Source organism: Crotalus tigris, unplaced genomic scaffold (genome assembly GCF_016545835.1).
Source record: "Crotalus tigris isolate CLP2741 ecotype Arizona unplaced genomic scaffold, ASM1654583v1 scf7180000019924.707973, whole genome shotgun sequence".
NCBI classification, from domain to species: Eukaryota; Metazoa; Chordata; class Lepidosauria; order Squamata; family Viperidae; genus Crotalus; species Crotalus tigris.
In genome coordinates, this window is record NW_024097775.1 from 332,137 (window position 1) to 353,942 (window position 21,806).

A 21,806-nucleotide genomic window follows, 5' to 3' on the forward strand; every position below is an offset into this window, starting at 1 on the left:
ATCTATGAACATAAGATTTAAAAGGCTCTTTACAATTTGCATGTTTAAGATTTGGTTACTCAAAATTTTAGTCTGTTTTTAAGTTTAGTTACAGAATTTCAGAGTTGCTAGCAATTCATTTCCCCAAGGGGCCAAATGAGAAACTTAGACTGTTCTGGAGAGCTCCCCTGCCCCACCCACTGCCACTGCCCTGCTGCCCTGCTGTTGTCCACTACTGCCCTCTCCACTACTCCCACCCTGCCACTACCACCAACCTGACTGCCTCCACCACAGCCCCATCTCCACCACTAGAACCCCATCTGCTCATTGCCCTGCTGTCCTTCCCACCACCACCCTCACCCTGTGCCAACCCCACCATTGCCACCACCCTCACCCTGTGCCTACCCCACCTTGCCTCTTGCTGCCATTACCAGGGACCAGATATAACATAGTAATTGTGTACTGAATTTGAACATAATATGAAGAGCGTGTCTTATTATTAATATGTTTGGTGCCTACACACTATTAACCAGACCTGTGCATTTTACAGCTCATGGGCTACATTTGGCCTGTGGGTGATTCCAGTCTGGCCCCTGGTGGCGGCAGTGGGAGGTGAGGTGGTGGCAGTGGTGGGGTGGCATAGGGTGGTGGGGGGCAGCCAGGCAATGAGGAGGTGGGATTTTAGTAGTGGAGATGGGGCGGTGGTGGAAGGGGCACAGGATAATGGTAATAATAGCAATGGAGAGGGCAGGGTGATGGTGGATGGCAGGGCAGCAGGGCAGTGGCAGAGGGGGGTGGTGCAATAGCAGCTGTCCACAACAGTCGAAGTTTCTCATTTGGCCCTTGGGAAAATGAATTGCCCACCCCTGCTATTATCTTTGAAAGATTGTCCTTTATATCAGGCATTTTAACCCAAAATAATAACTTACATCTTTCAATGGCATATTCTATATTCAGTGTTTTCCTTTCTTATTCATGTTTTGCTTGAGAAAATACAATTGAGCTCTTAAAGGTATCTTGCCTCAAAAAGCAACATAGTGCACTACAGTGAGTTGGAATTGTAAGGTTACAATCTTAATTACCCTTACTTAGGAGTAGATCCAGTGAACTGAACAAGATTTACTTTTACATAAATGTACAGAGAATGGTATTATATAGCTAGGGAGGGCTAATCAACCATGAAAATCAGTGGTGATTGGATACATCCCATATTGAAGCCTGGTATGTTTGCTTGTTTGCTGCAGCTAGGAAATGGTGATGGACTCTTTGCTATTACTGCAGTAAATAAATAAACAATGCACAGATTATTTTAATTTAAGGTAGACATTTAAATGGTCGATTCTAATGTGGAGAAAAGCAAGAGATAAATTCAACCAGCAAATTGCTCAGCAAATTTCTGAATTCATTACTTCAAAAATATGTAGGCAATGAATTGTAATTATGTGCCTCCACATTCAGCTCTTTGAAAGCATGTATGAGGTGTCTTGTTAATCCACAGGGATGTTTTTTCCAAGCTGATTAGTCGAGATTTTAAAACAGGAGCAGGAATAAAGGAGTGGGGAGAAAAGATCTAATAGAAATGTTGACAGACCATTAACTGGAATATCACTAATGGGTTCATGAGTAGATAGAGATGTTTTTAATTGTAAGGAGGTTAATTGGTTTGCAAAATTTGCATTCTGTTTTTTTTTCCTTTAATGGTGGCAGTTTCACTATATTCATTGATATAGTTGGCTATTATCTTAAGAGGATTCAAAGATTCATAACATTCTCCTAAACAAAACAAGAGGAACATTAGCCTGTTAATGGGGCTGCCTCAAGAAGAGAGCTGGCTTATTTAAACAGAAACAGGCAAGTGGAACAGGTTTTATTTTATTTTGTTTTCCTTTATCGTTATCAGTAAATGCTGTCTTGGTTTTGAATAAAGATATTTTTTAATCCACAAAAGGATATGCTTTTACAAAGACAATTGGTAGGAAAATGTATTTAGTTTCTCATATGATTTTGTTTTTGTAGAAATATTTTTTTAGTATTTTCTATACAGTAGTTCTTGGCTTATAACCATTTGTTTAGTAACTGTTCAAAGTTACAAGAGCACTGAAAAAAAGTGACTTATCACCGTATCATCTTCATGTTTATGTGATCAGAATTTGACATTCGGCAACTGGCTCATATTTATAACAGTTACAGTGTCTGGGGGTCATGTGACCATATTTTGTGATCTTCTGATGAGCAAATCCAATGGAGACGCCAGATTCACTTTACAACCATATTACTAACTTAACAACTGCAGTGATTCACTTAACAATTGTGGCAAGAACGGTCCTAAAATGGGGGCAAAACTCAATTAACAACTGTCTCATTTAGCAATGACAAATTTGGGCTCAATTGTAGTCATAACTTGACTACCTGTATATTTATCCAAGGTCTTAACATTCAGTCCAATGAAAATCAGAATATTACAAAAGCAATAATCTTATTTCAATCTATTTGTCTAAAAGCTTGTCTTAAAGAAAAACTAGCAGAAAAGAAAAGTGTTAAGGGGTTTAAGTAAGAACAGTGGGAAGAAGAAGCAGTTTTACATGTAATAAATTTAAATTTACATTGAATGGTTTTACATGTAATACATTTATTTATAAGGAAAATAAGATACTAAACTTAGGTATATACTGTACATCCTATTTTCCTATAAGATTTCCCATAGCTGACAAGTAGACTGCATTAGTACTCAATGTTCCAATATCTTGCCTTCTAAAATTTTAAGCAGTAGTATAATAAGTGTACACAATTCTGAAATCATTTGCGGTGTCAGCCCTATAGGACAGACCAGACCAAGAAACAAATGAAGCCATATAAGCCCGAAATGAAAAGTTACAGAGTCTGAAACTACTTTTATTAAAACAGCTATAGCAGTGTTTCTCAACCTTGGCAATTGCCAAGATTGAGAAGCACTGAGCTACAGTAACAAGAATCTTGCAAATCAGAATGTGTTCCTCTTCTTCCTCATGTTATCTTCATGTGAATGAGAGAGGGTCCGGGGTGTTTTCTTATGTTTGTTTCTTGGGCCAGGTTTGGGCTGCATTTGTCATATTGTTGCCTTGGTAATGGATCAGTCCACTGTACTTTAGTACCATTCTCTATGTCTTCCGCATCCTATTAAGTGCTTCATGTTAGCTAAATTGATTGACTACCTCAGAATGTATGGACAGGAAATACATAAGTAAGAAAAACCTTGGTGAGCAAGCAGAGGCAACCAGAACGAAAGAAAGCTCACCACAGTGCTTTGCTTATTACAAACCCAAAGCTGCTGCTTGGCATTTCCAGTTTTAAAAGCTCATCTAGAACACGGGTGTCAAACTCGCTGCACCATGTGACCTGTCACGATGTATCATGATGTATCACGACTTTTTTGCATTGCTGGAGCTGGGGTGGACGCAGCCTCTATATGATGCAACCAGCCATGGGCCAGCAGTTTGACACCCCTGAGATAGAAGATGATGAAATACCACAGTTGTTCATCACAAGCAGAATTTACTTAATGATACCTCATAGCCACAGAGATGCTTTGGGTGAGGAGCCCTATGAAGTCAGCCCCAAAGGCCACCTACCTTGAATTCAAAGTCACCCAGTAACTGACTGTCCTACCAGGCATGTAAGGTGAGAAAACAGACTGCTTGGGAAATACTGAAACTTTATTGTTATGGTCTATAGCAGAAAGGAAACCGCCCCAATAGCAGAGGGACAAAAGATCAATTCCTAATAGACAAAATGATCTTGGAAAACTGCAAGAAAAGGAAGACCAACCTGAATGTGGCCTGGATTGACTACAAAAAGGCATTTGACTCTCTGCCACATGACTGGATAATCAAGTGCCTAGAAATAACAGGAGTCAGTAGAAACATCAGAAAATTTGTGCAAAGATCGATGGCACAATGGAAGACACAGTTGCAGATCAATGGTGAGAGGCTGGGAGAGGTTAATATCAAGAGAGGAATATTTCAAGGAGATTCATTATCACCATTACTATTTGTTATTGCACTGTTTCCTCTGTCAACAATATTGAATAACTCAGGACATGGCTATCAAACATCAAAAACATCTGCCAGACTATCCCATCTTCTTTACATGGATGATCTGAAGCTGTATGGAAAAACATCATCTGAAATAGAATCGCTGCTCAGCACTGTCCATATATATAGCCAAGATATTGTACATGGAGTTTGGCTTGGACAAATGTGCCACACTTACTATCAAACAAGGAAAAATAGTGAAAACTGAAGGAATCAAGATGCCCCACGAAAATAACATTAAGAGTCTGGATGAGGAAGAGTACTACAAATACTTGGGTATCCTTCAAGCTGACAACATCAAGCACACTGAAGTCAAGAAAAAGATTAGAGGTGAATACATCAAGAGAGTGAAGAAGATCTTAAAATCCAAACTCAATGGAGGAAATACCATAAAGGCAATCAACACCTGGGCAATCCCAGTCATTAGGTACACAGCTGGAATAGTGGACTGGACTCAAGCAGAACTAAAAGCAATGGATAGGCAGACCAGAAAAATAATGACAATGAATCATGCCCTTCATCCACGCAGTGACATTGATAGACTTTATCTACCAAGACAAATAGGTGGGCGTGGAATGCTACAAGTACATCAGATGGTTGAAGAAGAAAAAATGGCTTTGGAAGAATATCTGAAGAACAATGATGAAGATGCACTGAAATTAGTATATCAGGAAGGCTTACTGACTACTGGAGAGACCAAATGAAGAACAGAATAGAGGCATGGGAAGACAAAGCACTACATGGCCAATACGTTAAAAAAATAGCTGGGAAAGCACATAATAACAAGACCTGGCAATGGCTAAGAGCAGGAAAATTGAAGAAAGAGACCGAGGGACTAATTCTGGCTGCACAAGACCAAGCCTTAAGGACAAATGCATATAAAGTCAAAATTGAGAAGACAGCAACAGACAGTAAGTGCCGCCTATGCAAAGAAGCTGAAGAAACAGTGGACCACTTGGTAAGCTGTTGCAAGAAGATTGCACAGACTGATACAAGCAGCGGCATGACAAAGTAGCAACAATGGTGCATTGGAAGATCTGCAAAAAATATCATTTGCCTGTAAGCAAAAACTGGTGGGATCATAAAATAGAGAAAGTCATAGAAAATGATAAAATTAAACTGCTCTGGGACTTCAGAATTCAAACAGAGAAGCACCTGCAACATAACACCCCAGACTTAACAATTGTCGATAAGAAAGACAAAAAAGTCTGGATAGTGGATGTGGCAGTGCCTGGAGACAGCAGAATAGAAGAGAAAGAACTGGAGAAGATAACAAAATACAAAGACCTACAAATAGAAATAGAAAGACTGTGGCAAAAGCAAGCAAGGGTAGTACCAATAGTAATAGGCTCCTTGGGTGCAATCCCAAAACAACTGGAGCACCACTTGAACACCATTGGCATTGACAAATTCGCTATTAGTCAATTGCAAAAGGTGGCCTTACTAGGAACTGCTTCCATCCTGCGACGATATCTGTAATACCATCAAACATCCACATCTGCCTATCCCAGGTCCTGGGTAAGGACTCGATAGGTAGACAAAATGCCAAATCCAGTCTGAACATCTGGCTGACTGTACGATGATCCATAATAATAATAATAATAATAATAATAATAATAATAATAATAATAATAATAATAATAATCCCCCAGTGAGGCACTACCTTGACGTGGTTGTGGGGCTTGTGTACTCTGAGGAAGATGAGAGCTATGCCAGAGGTTCAACCATACTGGACAGGTCTCATCAGAGGAGTCAGACAAAGAGTGTCTCTCCCATAAAAAATATGGTGAGACGTAAATTTCAGAATGCCATACCGGCTCGGACGTCGCCCGGGTTAACAAGGTCCGCGCTAGATATTGGAGTTCCTGGATATCTGGTGAAAAATGGGTTACAGGACTCAGGACTGTTGGCTGAGCAACCAGGGCCAGCAGCTGCAGAACTACTGGAAGAAAAGGTGTTTACCCGTCGCAGATACACAGTGATGGAAAACAAAGAAATAATGATCTGTTACTACAGATCAAGTCCAACAAGAAGAGGATATCTAAAACGAATGCACCAGTTCTGGAAAGAACAACATCCAGAATCAGAAATAACAGAACAGAGACTAGCAGATCAACGCCGATTTATAATACGAAATAAAGTATTCACAGAAACAGAATTGGACGAACTGCAAAGGTTTACCCAGGGCAAAGAAATCAAAGCCTTACCAGAAGTAATTCAGAATGTAGAGGCAAACCAGGGGGAGTTGGCAGTGAAGGAATCCAGTAGAGATATACAACTGTTCTCATTTGGAAACCAGGCACCTCTTCCTCAGGAAGAACAAAACCCTCTAACTAAAGAAATAAAAGAATGAAACAAAGAATAACTGAGCATCTAAAACAGCACAAAAACAACAGAATAAGGCTGCCTGCATTGAAGCTTGTTCCAAAGAAACAGCTAGCACAAGCATTAAAAGATGCAAATACTGCAATATCAAGTATAAGCACCAATTCACTGCAAGAAACAAACCAACTAATGTACAGCACAGCTGCAGTTATAACAGAATACCTGGGATGCAAAATCAACAAAAAAGAAAAACAAACAAACAGTGCACCACAAAAATGGAAGGTTAGACTAGAAAATAAGATCAGCAAGTTAAGATCACATGCAAGCAAGCTAGAACAGATGAAAGAAAAGAAGCTGAAGAACAAGAAGACCAAAGAATACCTAATCAAGAAATACCACTTAGAAACAAGGAAGATCAAGGAAGCACTGGAAATAATAAAGCAACAAATAACAGCTATAGCCAGGAAAATCAGTAGATATGAAGCTCGAATTGCAAACTATAGGCAGAACCTCCAATTTCAATCCAATCAGAAACGTTTCTACCAATCCATCAATGGAGAAACTGCAAGGAATCAGTCAGTACCTGACAAGGAAGAAACAGTGCAGTTCTGGAAGCAGATATGGGATAACCCAAAGAAATACAACAAGGATGCAGCTTGGTTAAAAGAGGTGGATGCAAATAAAACAGAAGTTGAAATGAAAGAACTAGTAATAACAACAAAAATGGTAGAAAAAAGAGCAAAGAAAATCAAAAATTGGTCAGCACCAGGTGAAGATGAACTGCATGGGTTTTGGTTGAAACATCTAACTGTTATACACCCACTCATTGCCAAGCAGTTCAACAATATACTACAAGGAGGAGAAATTGAAAAGTGGCTAACAACTGGGAAAACCTACCTAATAATGAAAAATCCAGCAAAAGGGGCAACACCAGGTAACTACAGGCCAATTACCTGCTTACCAACAACTTTCAAATTACTAACTGGTGTGGTAGCTGATGCAGTACAACAGCATCTAGTTGAAAACAATCTCTTTCCACCTGAGCAGAAAGGAAACCGCCCCAATAGCAGAGGAACAAAAGATCAACTCCTAATAGACAAAATGATCTTGGAAAACTGCAAGAGAAGGAAGACCAACCTGAATGTGGCATGGATTGACTACAAAAAGGCATTTGACTCTCTGCCACATGATTGGATAATAAAGTGCCTAGAAATAACAGGAGTAAGTAGAAACATCAGAAAATTTGTGCAAAGATCGATGGCACAATGGAAGACACAGTTGCAGATCAATGGTGAGAAGCTGGGAGAGGTTAATATCAAGAGAGGAATATTTCAAGGAGATTCATTATCACCATTACTATTTGTTATTGCACTGTTTCCTCTGTCAACAATACTGAATAACTCAGGACATGGCTATCAAACATCAAAAACATCTGCCAGACTATCCCACCTCCTTTACATGGATGATCTGAAGCTGTATGGAAAAACATCATCTGAAATAGAATCGCTGCTCAACACTGTCCGTATATATAGCCAAGATATTGTAATGGAGTTTGGCTTGGACAAATGTGCCACACTTACTATCAAACAAGGAAAAATAGTGAAAACTGAAGGAATCAAGATGCCCCACGAAAATAACATTAAGAGTCTGGATGAGGAAGAGTACTACAAATACTTGGGTATCCTTCAAGCTGACAACATCAAGCACACTGAAGTCAAGAAAAAGATTAGAGGTGAATACATCAAGAGAGTGAAGAAGATCTTAAAGTCCAAACTCAATGGAGGAAATACCATAAAGGCAATCAACACCTGGGCAATCCCAGTCATTAGGTACACAGCTGGAATAGTGGACTGGACTCAAGCAGAACTAAAAGCAATGGATAGGCAGACCAGAAAAACAATGACAATGAATCATGCCCTTCATCCACGCAGTGACATTGATAGACTTTATCTACCAAGGCAAATAGGTGGGCGTGGAATGCTACAAGTACATCAGATGGTTGAAGAAGAAAAAATGGCTTTGGAAGAATATCTGAAGAACAATGATGAAGATGCACTGAAATTAGTATATCAGGAAGGCTTACTAACTACTGGAGAGACCAAACTGGCCTACAAGAAAGACCAAATGAAAAACAGAATAGAGGCATGGGAAGACAAAGCACTACATGGCCAATACATGAAAAAAATAGCTGGGAAAGCAGATAATAATAAAACCTGACAATGGCTAAGAGCAGGAAAATTGAAAAAAGAGACCGAGGGACTAATTCTGGCTGCACAAGACCAAGCCTTAAGGACAAATGCATACAAAGTCAAAATTGAGAAGACGGCAACAGACAGTAAGTGCCGCCTATGCAAAGAAGCTGAAGAAACAGTGGACCACTTGGTAAGCTGTTGCAAGAAGATTGCACAGACTGATTACAAGCAGCGCATGACAAAGTAGCAACAATGGTGCATTGGAAGATCTGCAAAAAATATCATTTGCCTGTAAGCAAAAACTGGTGGGATCATAAAATAGAGAAAGTCATAGAAAATGATAAAATTAAACTGCTCAGAATTCAAACAGAGAAGCACCTGCAACATAACACCCCAGACTTAACAATTGTCGATAAGAAAGACAAAAAAGTCTGGATAGTGGACGTGGCAGTGCCTGGAGATAGCAGAATAGAAGAGAAAGAACTGGAGAAGATAACAAAATACAAAGACCTACAAATAGAAATAGAAAGACTGTGGCAAAAGCAAGCAAGGGTAGTACCAATAGTAATAGGCTCCTTGGGTGCAATCCCAAAACAACTGGAGCACCACTTGAACACCATTGGCATTGACAAATTCGCTATTAGTCAATTGCAAAAGGCGGCCTTATTAGGAACTGCTTCCATCCTGCGACGATATCTGTAATACCATCAAACATCCACATCTGCCTATCCCAGGTCCTGGGTAAGGACTCGATAGGTAGACAAAATGCCAAATCCAGTCTGAACATCTGGCTGACTGTGCGATGATCAATAATAATAATAATAATAATAATAATAATAATAATAATAATAATAATAATAATAATAATAATAGTTGGAATGGACCTTGGAGGTCATCGAGTCCAACCCCCTGCTCAGGCAGGAAACCCTATACCATTTCAGACAAATGGCTGTCCAGTCTCTTCTTAAAACTTCCAGTGTTGGAGCATTCACCACTTCCTGAGGCAGGTTGTTCCATTGGTTAATTGTTCTAACTGTCAAGAAGTTCTCCTTAGTTCTAAGTTGCTTCTCTCCTTGATCAGTTTCCATCCGTTGCTTCTCATCCTGTCTTCAGGTGCCTTGGAGAATAGCTTGACTCCCTCTTCTTTGTGGCAGCCCCTGAGATATTGGAACCCTGCTATCATGTCCCCCCTCGTCCTTCTCTTCGTTAAACTAGACATACCCAATTCTAGCAACCGTTCCTTATATGTTTTAGCCTCCAGTCCCCTAATCATCTTTGTTGCTCTTCTCTGTACTCTTTCTAGAGTCTCAGCATCTTTTTTACATCGTGGTGACCAAAACTGGATGCAATATTCCAAGTGTGGCCTTACCAAGGCATTGTAAAGTGGTATTAATATTTCATGTGATCTTGATTCTATCTCTTTGTTAATGCAGGCCAACACTGTATTGGCTTTTTTGGCAGCTGCAGCACACTGCTGGCTCATGTTTAAGTGATTGTCTATTAGTACTCCGAGATCCCTCTCACAGTTACTACTATTGAGCAAGGTACCCCCTATACTATACCTGTACATTTGGTTTTTCTTGCCTAAATGTAGAACCTTACTTTTTTCACCATTTAATTTCATTTAGTTAGATAGATTTCTTAAAAATCGTTGTGGAATAAGGAACATAATTTAAAAGCTTCTAAAGTTGTCACACTTCTTGCTGTATTTCAGTATGAACTATTCTTTTATATATAATCTATCATTCCTTGACCAGGCAATTCACTTGTTAAGGTGTTCAACACCATATTTTGATCAAATTTACAAAGAATCTCTTCAATATGTATGCATATTGTGTTTCGGTTTATATAAATTAAAGCACTTTGCATAAATATCTGTTTCAACCTTAGATATGAGGTACTGCTATATTAATTTTATCTCAGAATAATTTATTGTGACCTTGTGAACTCTCAAGCTTCCTCCTCCCTTTATATATTCAAGAAGGAGTGTTTAATATTCATATGTATATGTGGGGGTGTAGGTCTATAATATGTTGTATATAGTATGTATATGTTGTATACAGTATCTTTAGGTGCATGTCATGTGTGTTCACTTTGAAAGCGGGCAACTAAATTTCACTTTTGATGTGTGTCCTTGTGCCCACAGTAAAAAATGACAATAAAGATTATCTTATCTTATTGCTGCATTTTTCTTTTTTTTATTTTATATTGAAATTTTTTTTCCATTTAAACATTATAAAAATACAATACAATTTTAAAATAAGATAAATTCATAACCATTGGTGCGACCCACCCATTCCCCCCAGGCTGCGTCCACCCTTTCTTAAAACATTCCCTACTTCCCTCCTCTTTCTCTCCTCCCCTCCTACTCTTTCCTCTCCCCTTCTCCTCTCAATACCCTACTTCTTCTCTATGCCTTCTCTCCTCCCATCCCTATCAAACCCATGAACGCAGCATAAGGGGAGTGCCCGGGCCGCACTCCTATAAGCAACCGTTATCTATACTACACTTACCCCCCCTCTTACCCTCCCTCCCACCCCCAACCCCCCTCCCTCACTTCCCAGAGCAGAATACAGGGTTAATAATAACAAAATTTATAATAATGAAAAAGAAAAGAAAAGGAAAAAAAAGAAAAAAGAAAAGAAAAAAGAAAATATCATAATTAACCTTTAACTCCATAACCTATAAGACAATTCTCTATAATATTTGTTATAATATTCATTCATAAAATAAGTGAAACTTTTTAATTCCATACTTTTTCTGAATATAATCTATCCATCTTCTCCATACAGTGATATATCTTTCTTGTGTATGATCCATTAAATAAGCAGAAATGTTTGCCATTTCTGCAAAACTAGATACTTTAAATGTCCATTCTTCTAAAGTAGGCAAAGAATCTTTCTTCTAATATGAACCTACTAATAACCTTGCTGCAGTTACTAAATTCAACATCAAGATAGTTTCTTTTTCATTTCAATCAACGAAAATACCCAGTAAAAATAGTTGAGGAGTAAACTTTATCTTCCTTCTAAAAATCTTTTGAATGTTCCACCAAATCATAATCCAAAAAGCCTTTACTTTTTTACAATTCCACCAAATATGAAAATATGTCACATCATTATTACCACATCTCCAACATTTGGGCTGTATATTAGGATACATACAAGATAATTTTTTAGGATCTAAATGCCATCTATAAAACATTTTATAAAAATTTTCTCTCAAATTTTGAGCTTGTGTAAATTTAACATTTCTAGTCCAAATTGTCTCCCACAAATCCAATGAGATCGGTTCCTGTATATTCTGAGCCCATTTAATCATACAATCTTTAACCAGTTCTGTTTCCGAATCTAACTCTAATAACACATTGTAAATTCTTTTTATATGAGCCGGACTCTGGTGTTTAATCTGAATAACCAATTGTTTATCTTCTAATGTTATTCCCTCTTTCTTATCTACAGTCCATCTATCCACTATTTGTAAGTATTGAAACCATGACTGTAGAATATTTTCCTGCCTTAATACATCTAGGGATTTCAAATGCCAATTCAAACCAGACCAGATTAACAATTCTTTATACGAAATTTTATCAAAATTTATCCCCTTAGAAGTTCCCTCAATTGCATGTCTGGGAATCCCCCAGATAGGTATTTTATAATTTAATCTATAATAATACTTTTTCCAAACACGGAGTAGGGCATTCCTCAAAACATGTGATCTAAAAGTCTGATCGACTTTCTTATTAAAAATTATTGCTGCATTTTTGACTGTATCACTACTATTTGGCATATTGTAACTTATTCTAATGCTTAATATGAATGTGTGGTACTATATAAAATTGACATAAATGGCAATAAAGAAATCCATGGACATAAGTTCCAATAATGAAACTGAATTCCATAATTTTAAATTATTAAGAGTTATAATTGGTTCAAATAGGATATGGTTTACATTTCCTGCACTGCTATAGGTAGCCTTGTTGTTTTATTTCTTTGTGATTTGTATTTGTAGACCCCTTCCAGTGGGGAGCACTGAAAATCCAATTAACCATTGGAAGGGAAGCTACAAACCCCATGTTGTATAGAGTTCTGCTGTAGGAACTCATCTTGTATAGGGTTATAGCATAGAATTGTAACTTTAAACATTACATATGTGAAAGCAGTTTCCCTTGAAATAAGTGGGTTTATTTCCAAATAAAATGCACCTAAAGAATTAGGGATGCCACTTTGGCTAAAAGTTAACTTTATGAAACAGTATTATTATTATGTAGGGTTGCACTTTACCATTTTATGGAGAACCACTGCTTCTACAAAATGTGGGTAGTTTAAAAATGTGCTTAATTAAATCAGAACATTTTCATTTGGAATATTCCATTCAATAATTACAGAACTTGGGAAGCTGCCAAAATTCTGTAATCTAATCTATTTTAAATAAGCAACCAAACAACATTTCCTGAAAACATAAAATGGTAAATACGGGTGAAATATTTTTGCATTGTCTAGCAGAATCTGCTAGCATCATTTGTAATTTAGTAGAAAAGAATAAGAAGCAAATATCCCTGTTAGAATAAAAACACTTGTACAGTATTTTTAGTCAAACATTATTCTACATGTACATTGGCTATTTTAAAAGCTATGTATAAAATGGAATGGTAGCTAATATTTAAGGAAATATGTTTGACCAGTAGTAATGTTACTTTATAATTGCTTTATAGGGTGATCACCTGATTCAATAGAAAGTTGGATTTTCTGAGAATTGGTTACCAAGGAATTTATGTTTAGTTTGATTTTGAAGATGAACTTGTATTTAGAAGTAATACATAGATTAAAAACTCAATTGTATTTTGAAATCTATGCTTTTCTGAATTTTTGTGCATTTAATCTGTCATTCAAAATATTTGTTAAATATTAATTAATTTTAAAATACATGAAATGTACATTTTCATGAAAAAAACTCTAAATGTAAATTGTAAAATGTACAATTTAAATGTAAAATCTAAACTGCATTGAATCAAATAGTAACTGAAAATGTAATTTTTTTCTATGGATATAAAAGGAGACATGGCATGAAGGGAAACTGAGAGCATGTTCAGCAGAGTTTTGGGGCTCCTCTTGAGGTTGAGGAAAGAAATGCTTATGGATGGAGGAGGAAGAGACCTCAGTAACTGAAGATTTACTATAAACATTTATCTATGTTTTTACATGGGCTTGTGTGATTACAATTTATTAAAATAATCTATTTTTACAACAGGCCTAGAATAGAATCAAAACCTATTTTTTTCTTTTTAGGACCATTGCAGGCAAGGTGGATATATTTCTTTTTGAGAGTTCATGCTAGGTAATTTCAGGTGATAGGCTATATCAGGGCCATGAGCTGTACTGTAGGTTGCTGAACTATGATATAAAGGAAGAATGGCTTGGTTATTTTTATATTACCTTTCACACATTTCTAGCGCTTGAAACTTAAATGGTGCTGGAGAAGGATCCTCGTTAGTATCATGTCCTACTAGCAGTTGGTAACCATCAATGCTCACTGATATTTCCTCTGAAAATATAGTGCAATGGTTTTCCATTGTGTTCTCCACCACTGTTACATTTTTGTACAAATGTATTCCATTACTGCCATTATATATGTCATTTACAACATTCTAAACTAAACACATATGTAATTGCTCCTGGTGAAACAACTGCCTTTACCAGAGGTACGCCCATTTATTGGCTACGCAAGTCAAGAGATCACAACTTTGTCCTATATGTAATGCAGTATTTATAACATTTCTGTCAAATCCACAACATTACTCACACTTTACTGCTAGCATATCAATTTATTACCAATGGCTGCTTATTCAACAAAATTCAGTTCACAACTTTCCATCGTATCCACCATTCACAACTTGCTACAGTAAAGCTTGGGCCAAGATTATTCTTTTCAAATAATTCCAAAAAATACCTAATGCTGTTGAATGTGTGACACTCCAAGTCATGATCTAGGCCAGTGGTGATCCAGAGCATTTGGAATACCCCATTAATTTCAGAGGTAGAAATAATGCATCCATGATAATAATAGCAATAATAGTAGTAAAGTTGGAAGGGACCTTGGAGGTCATCTAGTCCAACCCCCTGCTCAGGCAGGAAACCTTACACCATTTCAGACAAATGGCTGTCCAGTCTCTTCTTAAAAACTTCCAGTGTTGGAGCATTTAGAAAGATTGGGAAGTTTCTTTCAATATAGCATTTAAAAATATTATTTCAGTTGTGTCAAAAGCTTTTAGTTTTTTAAACATGGAGCAAATTTTAAGTGATTCATACTTTACTGCAGCTAAAGAAATATATAACAATGATATTTTTAAAGAAAATTTAATATAGCAGTTAAATATAACTGTTATTTAATTTGACATTTTGAATACTGTTCCACTGGTAGATAATTTTTAGCTTTGTGGAAAAGACAAGATTATGAAATGCAAATGATGGAAGAGGGGTCTTGTATTTGGCTAACATTTTTAGGGCAAATATATCAGAAAAGTTACAGTTTTTAAAAACAACATTAAGCCTATTTTTTGTGGATTCCCAGAGCAATTTTGGAATTGGGTAGCATGCACATTGTGCGTGTGTGTGTCTCTGTGTTCATGTACAAAGTGAGAAACTATGCCATCAATTTCAAAACAATGGCTGAGGTTCCAGGTAAATAAATTTAGGATCCATCTCTGGTCAAGATTCAAGTTGCTTGCTCCTTTCTTTGAGAAAAATGTGGGAAAATAAGAAATCTGGAGTATATATGTGGAGGATAAATATATATTTTTGGCTAACCTATGGGCATATCAAAATTGTTGCTGAGGTGATTGATTCTTCCTCATTGTATAATATATAATTTAGATTGGATGAACATATTACGTGAATAAGAAATCAGGATGATTTGGTCAGATTTACAATATTGTATACATTCATAATTCAACCCCATATTGAACCCTACTGGCCATCTAAATTAGAGACTGAAGAATTATACTCTTCTGAAAGCTTTGGCTCTATCCTAATTGTATTTAGTGGAATGCAGTTAAACATGGACAATAAAATCTATCATAATACAGTTTGTGCCTTGATACTGTTATATCTGTATCAACTTATCAAAGCAAATACAAGAAACTGAAAGATATAAGAATTTCAATACATATATGCTGTACTTACAGACTAAAGATTGTGGGAGTACCATTTTCACATGGTAACAGGTTTTTCCCCTTCTATCTTATTCTATAATAATCCTCATTCAAACCATCTCCATTGTTATGTATTTTCTGAATTTATCATCTGAGTATCATTTTTGTTTTCACTAAACTGTATAATTTGGTCAGTATGTGAACTATAAATAGGAGACAGATTCCAAAAGCAAAGCAAAATAATAAACATAACATATTTTTGTTTCAGTAGGTCTAGCAGAGTTACTCCTGCCACACACCACATATGTGAACATGCACACATATGCAAAATCTTTTTATAAATAAATGGATGTTAAGACCATATATTTCCAATAAAAAGGAGCTGATGCTCAATGTAGAATACATGCTTTGCATTGATCTGGTCCTACAGCTAGGAAAGATTCCTGAGGGAAACCATGGAGGCCAAAGCCAGTCATTATCAAACTAGACAGTACATATCTTCAAATAGTTGCTTCACTCTGAGGAAGATTCATGGACATCATGTTTTGAAGCAGTTTCATAAAGCATCATGACAGCTCCCCCCATTTTAGTTGTAGCATATATTACATGGTTTTTTAAATTTGTTGGAGGAAATGGTTCCTAGGCAGAAGTAGCACATTAACCAAAGACAGTTTCCAGCTAAGAAAAGTCTACTAGTACTTCTTATTTATTTGTTTGATTTATATGGCCACACATGTCACTGTGGTGACTTTCAGTGGCTAACATCAGATTTTTTTTAAAAAATGCAAACATAAAAATCAAACTGGTTGACCTAAGCCCCGTATCAAGCAGAAGCCAGTGCTCAAGAAAGCAAAGTGTGCTGTTTCTGCAGCATGAAGCTCCTCATTGACATGAATCCTATCTTCCACACAGACTTCTCTTTTCTAACCTAATGCTACCCACAACATGTGTGGGAACTACCAGTCACTATGGCTATAACCATGATGACTGAGAATTCTGGGAGTTATACTTAAGTACCCATCTAGAAGGTGACAAAAGTTGAGAAAAAGCTAGTTAGACAACATAGATTTTAATTGATCAGTGAATTCATGTTCATTATGAAATATACATTTGTCTCAAAATATCTATTTTATTTAGTTAATTGTTGATTAAAGGTATTTTAAAATTTTGTCTGCTATAGTAAAGATATATATTTTTTCTTTTGATACTGGTCTAAAACTATTTCATCTTTTAATAGTTAAAGTAAAGTGGTGTTATAAAATATTGTGGTACATCATATATATCACAGCTTCATTTGCTTCATATCCACTAACCTACAGGAAGTCTTGCACTAGTCTCAAATGCCTTACAAATCATATGATTACATGGTTACTCATTCCAAGTAGGGGAGATATGTTTTCATGCAGTGGGAGCAGGTGGTGGGAAGTTGTTTTGATGAGGTTAAAAAGCTCCTCCTACCATTCCCCAAGCAGCAGCCTAATCTGCGTCAGCAGTAATTGTGAGCTTTGCATGGCTTTTACAACGAGGGTGAGTGCAAACGATACATCAATATGTGATCTCAAGCCGAGACTTAAATGTTCTCTCTAAGTGGCTGCTCTTTCCAGGACTAAAGGTTAACTTGTCCATTCTCCGTGGAGGGATGTTTTGGGGGGAGTGGGGGATAAGAATGGAACAGTCTTGCTTCATATTTTGTCCTACCTAAAGAGGGTGGATTTGTTCCGATTCCACACACCCACACCCACACCCATACTGGATTATTTTGCTGGTCAGACTTCTGTGTAGCCAAGAGAAAAGAGAGAGAATCTGTTGTCTATATAGGAGCTTTTAATGAGCAGCTGCGCCCCTTGGGACTGCAAGCTGGAATCGAAGGCTGCTGCTTTCCAGTCTCTTGCCATTTCTTCACTATTTCCCCTGCCTCAATTTTTTTCCCCCCAACGGGCCTAAGGAAAGCAAAAAGGGAACTGTCCAAGGTGCTAGAATGCTGGCTGCTTGGCTACTGAATGCAAACGGATTGCAGGAAAAGTGAAGCCTCAGATTACTGCTCAAAGCCGAAGGTAGGCTTTCTCTTTGTTTGAGAATCCCTGATTAATCAACAACAGCATCAACAGAAAGGGAGAGAGAGAGAGACAGCGAGAAGGCGGGGGGGGGGGCAGAGGGGAAGAACGCAAGAAAGACTGTTTTACAACCTTCCGTGTTTAGATGGCAACAAGGACTGCTTTTCCAACTGCACGGAGCCATTTGGATACAATGCTTTCTATCCATGCTTTTTCTTTCTCTTGGTCTCCACAGCATCCACTCCAATGAGGCACCTTAACCCCCTCTCTATCATCACATATGCTGGTGCTGTAATCTTCTGTGTGGTGGGCAAAAAACCCTCCCATTTCATTTCTTTTGGACTTCAAAGCAGGGTACCACTGGTGCCCCCTGATACTTTAACTGTCTGTTCTTTCAAGGTGGATTTAAGATGCCAGATCCTCTCTCTTCCCAATACTGTATTTTTGAAAGTCAAACTTTAAAAGCCTTTTTAAAATCCTGTATGGAGAAGACCTGTATTTTGAATTAAACATACTGACTTCTGGAGATGCAGAATGCTACAATTTGGATATCTTTGCCAAGGAGATCGCAAGCACTTTAACTGAAGAAAAACTGAGCCAGTCTGCAAAATCTGTTTTTGTTTTTTTTAATGGTGCTGAAATATCCCTTCACTCTGCACTGAGCTAAATCATAGGAAAGGGCTTTTACAGATAAAAGTCACCTTTAATTATTGCACTTAGCAGTCCCCCAAGGACTTTAATCTTGGTATGTATATATACGTATGCATATATGCATGCACATATGTTATTCATCCATACATCTATCCATCTATCCATCTATCCATCCATTTATTTAAAACAAAATCCAAGCATGCTAATGAAATGAAATGCCTGTAAAAGATGTATATCAGCAAAAATTGATTTATTTACAGTCTAGAAGTATCTAATGAAAAACTTTCTGTGTTTTAAAAATATTAATTAAACAGCAGCTAAACTAAAATGTAATGTATTGGGATTTTTTTCCTTCTTTTTCTGTGCATTAGACTGTCTTATAAGAAAATTTGGTGGGTGGAGTGTTTATTTGTAAAAGCCATGCTAAATTATTAAAATGTTTTTCCTATTTTTCTGAAACACATATTGCAAATATCTTTTATATCTATATTAATTATTTCTTATATAAAGCATACCATTACTATGTCACATTTTAAATTACTTTCTCTTAGAGAAAATATCTTCACTTTACCTTGTTCTCTTCTCTACATACCCTTCTAAGAAAATAACGACATATACTTAAGTAAATATGATACATTTCTCTTCGAACCTAACCATGCAGCGCTAGTTATCAATAGATAAGCTTAATTTGCCAGTTGTGGGTGTTTCTGGCTGTTGAGACTCTAGCTCTATGTTATTTGCCTGTTAGGAAATTGCATTTGGGATTAAGACACATATGAAAAAGGCATCATGGCATAAATGCCTTACCACTGACAAGTAAACTACTATAACAACAGTATCAGTGATCTACATTCTTCAAGCCTTGTGGACTATGGCCTGCAGGAAGGAGAATCTATTGTGAAAATTATGCCCATCCTTAATATATGCAGTTTGTAAAGTTCTTTATTCCTAATACTTTCACACAAGTGGCTTCTTTCAAGTGTAAAAGGAGCTTTTCTTCATTCCCTGGGAAAAAATACACATATATGTAAATGAACATATGCAAACACAACCATATAAGCATACCCATTCACTTACCAGTGCACAAGCTCTTACATGTACACATACATATATATATATATATAATAAATTAATGCAACTGTGCATAGAAAGTTTCTAGGTAGGTTGAACTTAAGACTTTGCAGAAAAGTTTAGACTTTGTTCTATTTTTTCCATTATCAGTAATTTTAGCACTACATAAAACACTTAGATAATATTTGCCAGCATGTCTACCATATGAAATCAGAAGTCATTTCCTTTGAAAAATTAGGTCCACTTAAAAATAAATGAAGAAGGAGCCAGACACAATATGAGAATTTCATTGACAATGTGCCTATCAGAGAAATTATATGTCTTCTAAAAGCCATTGCATAAAAGGCAGCAACTCTGAAAGAGAGGAGAATCCAGAGTGCAATACATCTATAGTGGTGCTGCAGTCAGCAGTTTGGTATAAACGGAATGTGGTCTGTCTGTATTGCACTTAAATGTCTTGTAAGCATTTAAATCTTTCAAAGAGAATCCAACTGCTACAACTGGAATGGAATGTATCTGCTATTTGATGATGTCATTGTTCCATTAGAATTTACATGTGCTGAGAAATGAACATATCAAAGAGAGGATACAGGGGAATCTGCATGCTGACTTGTGTAAGCTTGAAAACGTATTCCTTTTACATTCTTCCATTTAGCTGAAAAAAAAAATACAACAATTGTAATTCAAGACAGGGATGTAAGTGATAGGGAATTAATTTCTCATTTCCGGAATAGGTTATCTTTTAACAACCTGTCCTATCCCTTTGTCCATATTTTGTTTTCCCTCCAGCACAACACAGCTCAAACCATAATGCAAATTGCATCACAGTAATCACTTGAAACTCTACACAAGGAACTTCATGTGGCTAACCATATGGGTCAAGAGGCTTCTTAGGATGACTAGGAAATTTTCCATGCAAATCTGAAAAAAACTCCAAGTGAGGATTGGATTTTCATCAGTGTGCTGAAAATGGCTAGGAGTCATGCAGAGAACTCTTTTAACAAATGAGCAGCATTCTGCAAAATTTACATGAGAGACAATTGGATGTAGAGATTATAATGCTGAATTAATACTGGGGAAGATTCAGGTTCAGTTCCTAACTGAGCCATGAAACTTATTAGATGACTTTGACTTGTACATCAGTTATACCAGAGGTATTACAAGACAAAATACAGGATGTTCAGTATATTTTTTTCTCTATAGCATCTTGAAGATCCCTCTTTCCCCACAATGCTGTTAATAGTGAGGAGAAATGTAAGTTTACTTCCTTTTGTTTATGAAGAATTTCCTTCAACAAGGGAAAGGCTACACAAAGAAGAGATGGGTCACACACTAGTCCCTAATCTGTTTGTTTATATCTATCATAATCTTTTCAGATAATTACACTCCACCCCTTGGCACTATTCCCTATTCTATAAATATTATGATTAGTATCTCCAATTTATCAATCTCTAAATTGGAATTGTAAATTCACAGAATTACTAAGGAAGAAATTATTGGAAATTAATTAGGAATTCATCCAGAAACTACTAAATTGTGGAAAGCTGACAACCAGAGCTGCTAAATGAGGTCAGGAATAATGCACATACTTGTACATATATGTTCTTCTTCATCATATTAGCCTTAGATGCACTGGAACATTATTGTTTTTAATTAGTCTGACATAATTCATGGGTTTTCCCTTCATCTTTTTACTGAGTGATTTTAGCATCTGAGTTCTTCAGGTTTTTTTTTTATTATATTAAGTCATCACTTTTCAGGAAATCAGAGACTTGATTGAAAAACCCAATCAATTATTTATTTTCATTTACTGAAATTTCACATGCATTGTTATCCTACAGGAATTAGTCATGTGAGTATTCACAGGCCAAAAAAAAAAAGGGGGGGGGGAATGTATCATGCAATGACCTTGCTGTGTAAGCTGAATAAACCAATAGGGAAAATGAAAGGTAAAAAGACACCTTCTGAGAACTTCATTTCTTCTTTGCAGAAAACCTTTTGCACATGATTTTAAGGCATTCCCTCCTTTCACAGCACTCCATCATGACTGTAAGGAAGAGATGAAGGAAAAGTAGTAAAAATTTTAAACCATGCTGTGTTTTAAAGGAAACTGTGAGCTCCATACATAAACTTCTGTCTTGTAGCTGAATATTTTCTGTAGTCATCAAATGACAACCTTGTATACATCGTTGATATTAAATTGTTGGTATTCAGTATTGAATTGATAACTGGGTCACCATTAATCCATCCAATAGCATGCATAGATGGTGAGTACAATTTGATTTGTAGGAAAATTGGATTAATCAAGAAATTA

General features: G+C 36.7%; 1 protein-coding gene across 3 annotated transcripts in view; it reads left to right on the plus strand.

The window, feature by feature from the left end:
- Nucleotides 1-17,244: 17,244 nt before the first annotated feature.
- The window catches only part of NYAP2 (neuronal tyrosine-phosphorylated phosphoinositide-3-kinase adaptor 2), a 138,601-nt gene continuing 134,039 nt past the window's right edge, over nt 17,245-21,806 (plus strand). The window contains exons 1-2 of one of the 3 annotated variants that reach the window (XM_039364905.1): nt 17,245-17,770; nt 18,006-18,515. The gene's annotated coding sequence lies outside the window, so the exon portion shown is untranslated. Of the gene's footprint in view, nt 18,516-21,806 lie in introns of all 3 variants that reach the window. The other 2 variants (XM_039364904.1, XM_039364906.1) reach the window with 2 other exon arrangements.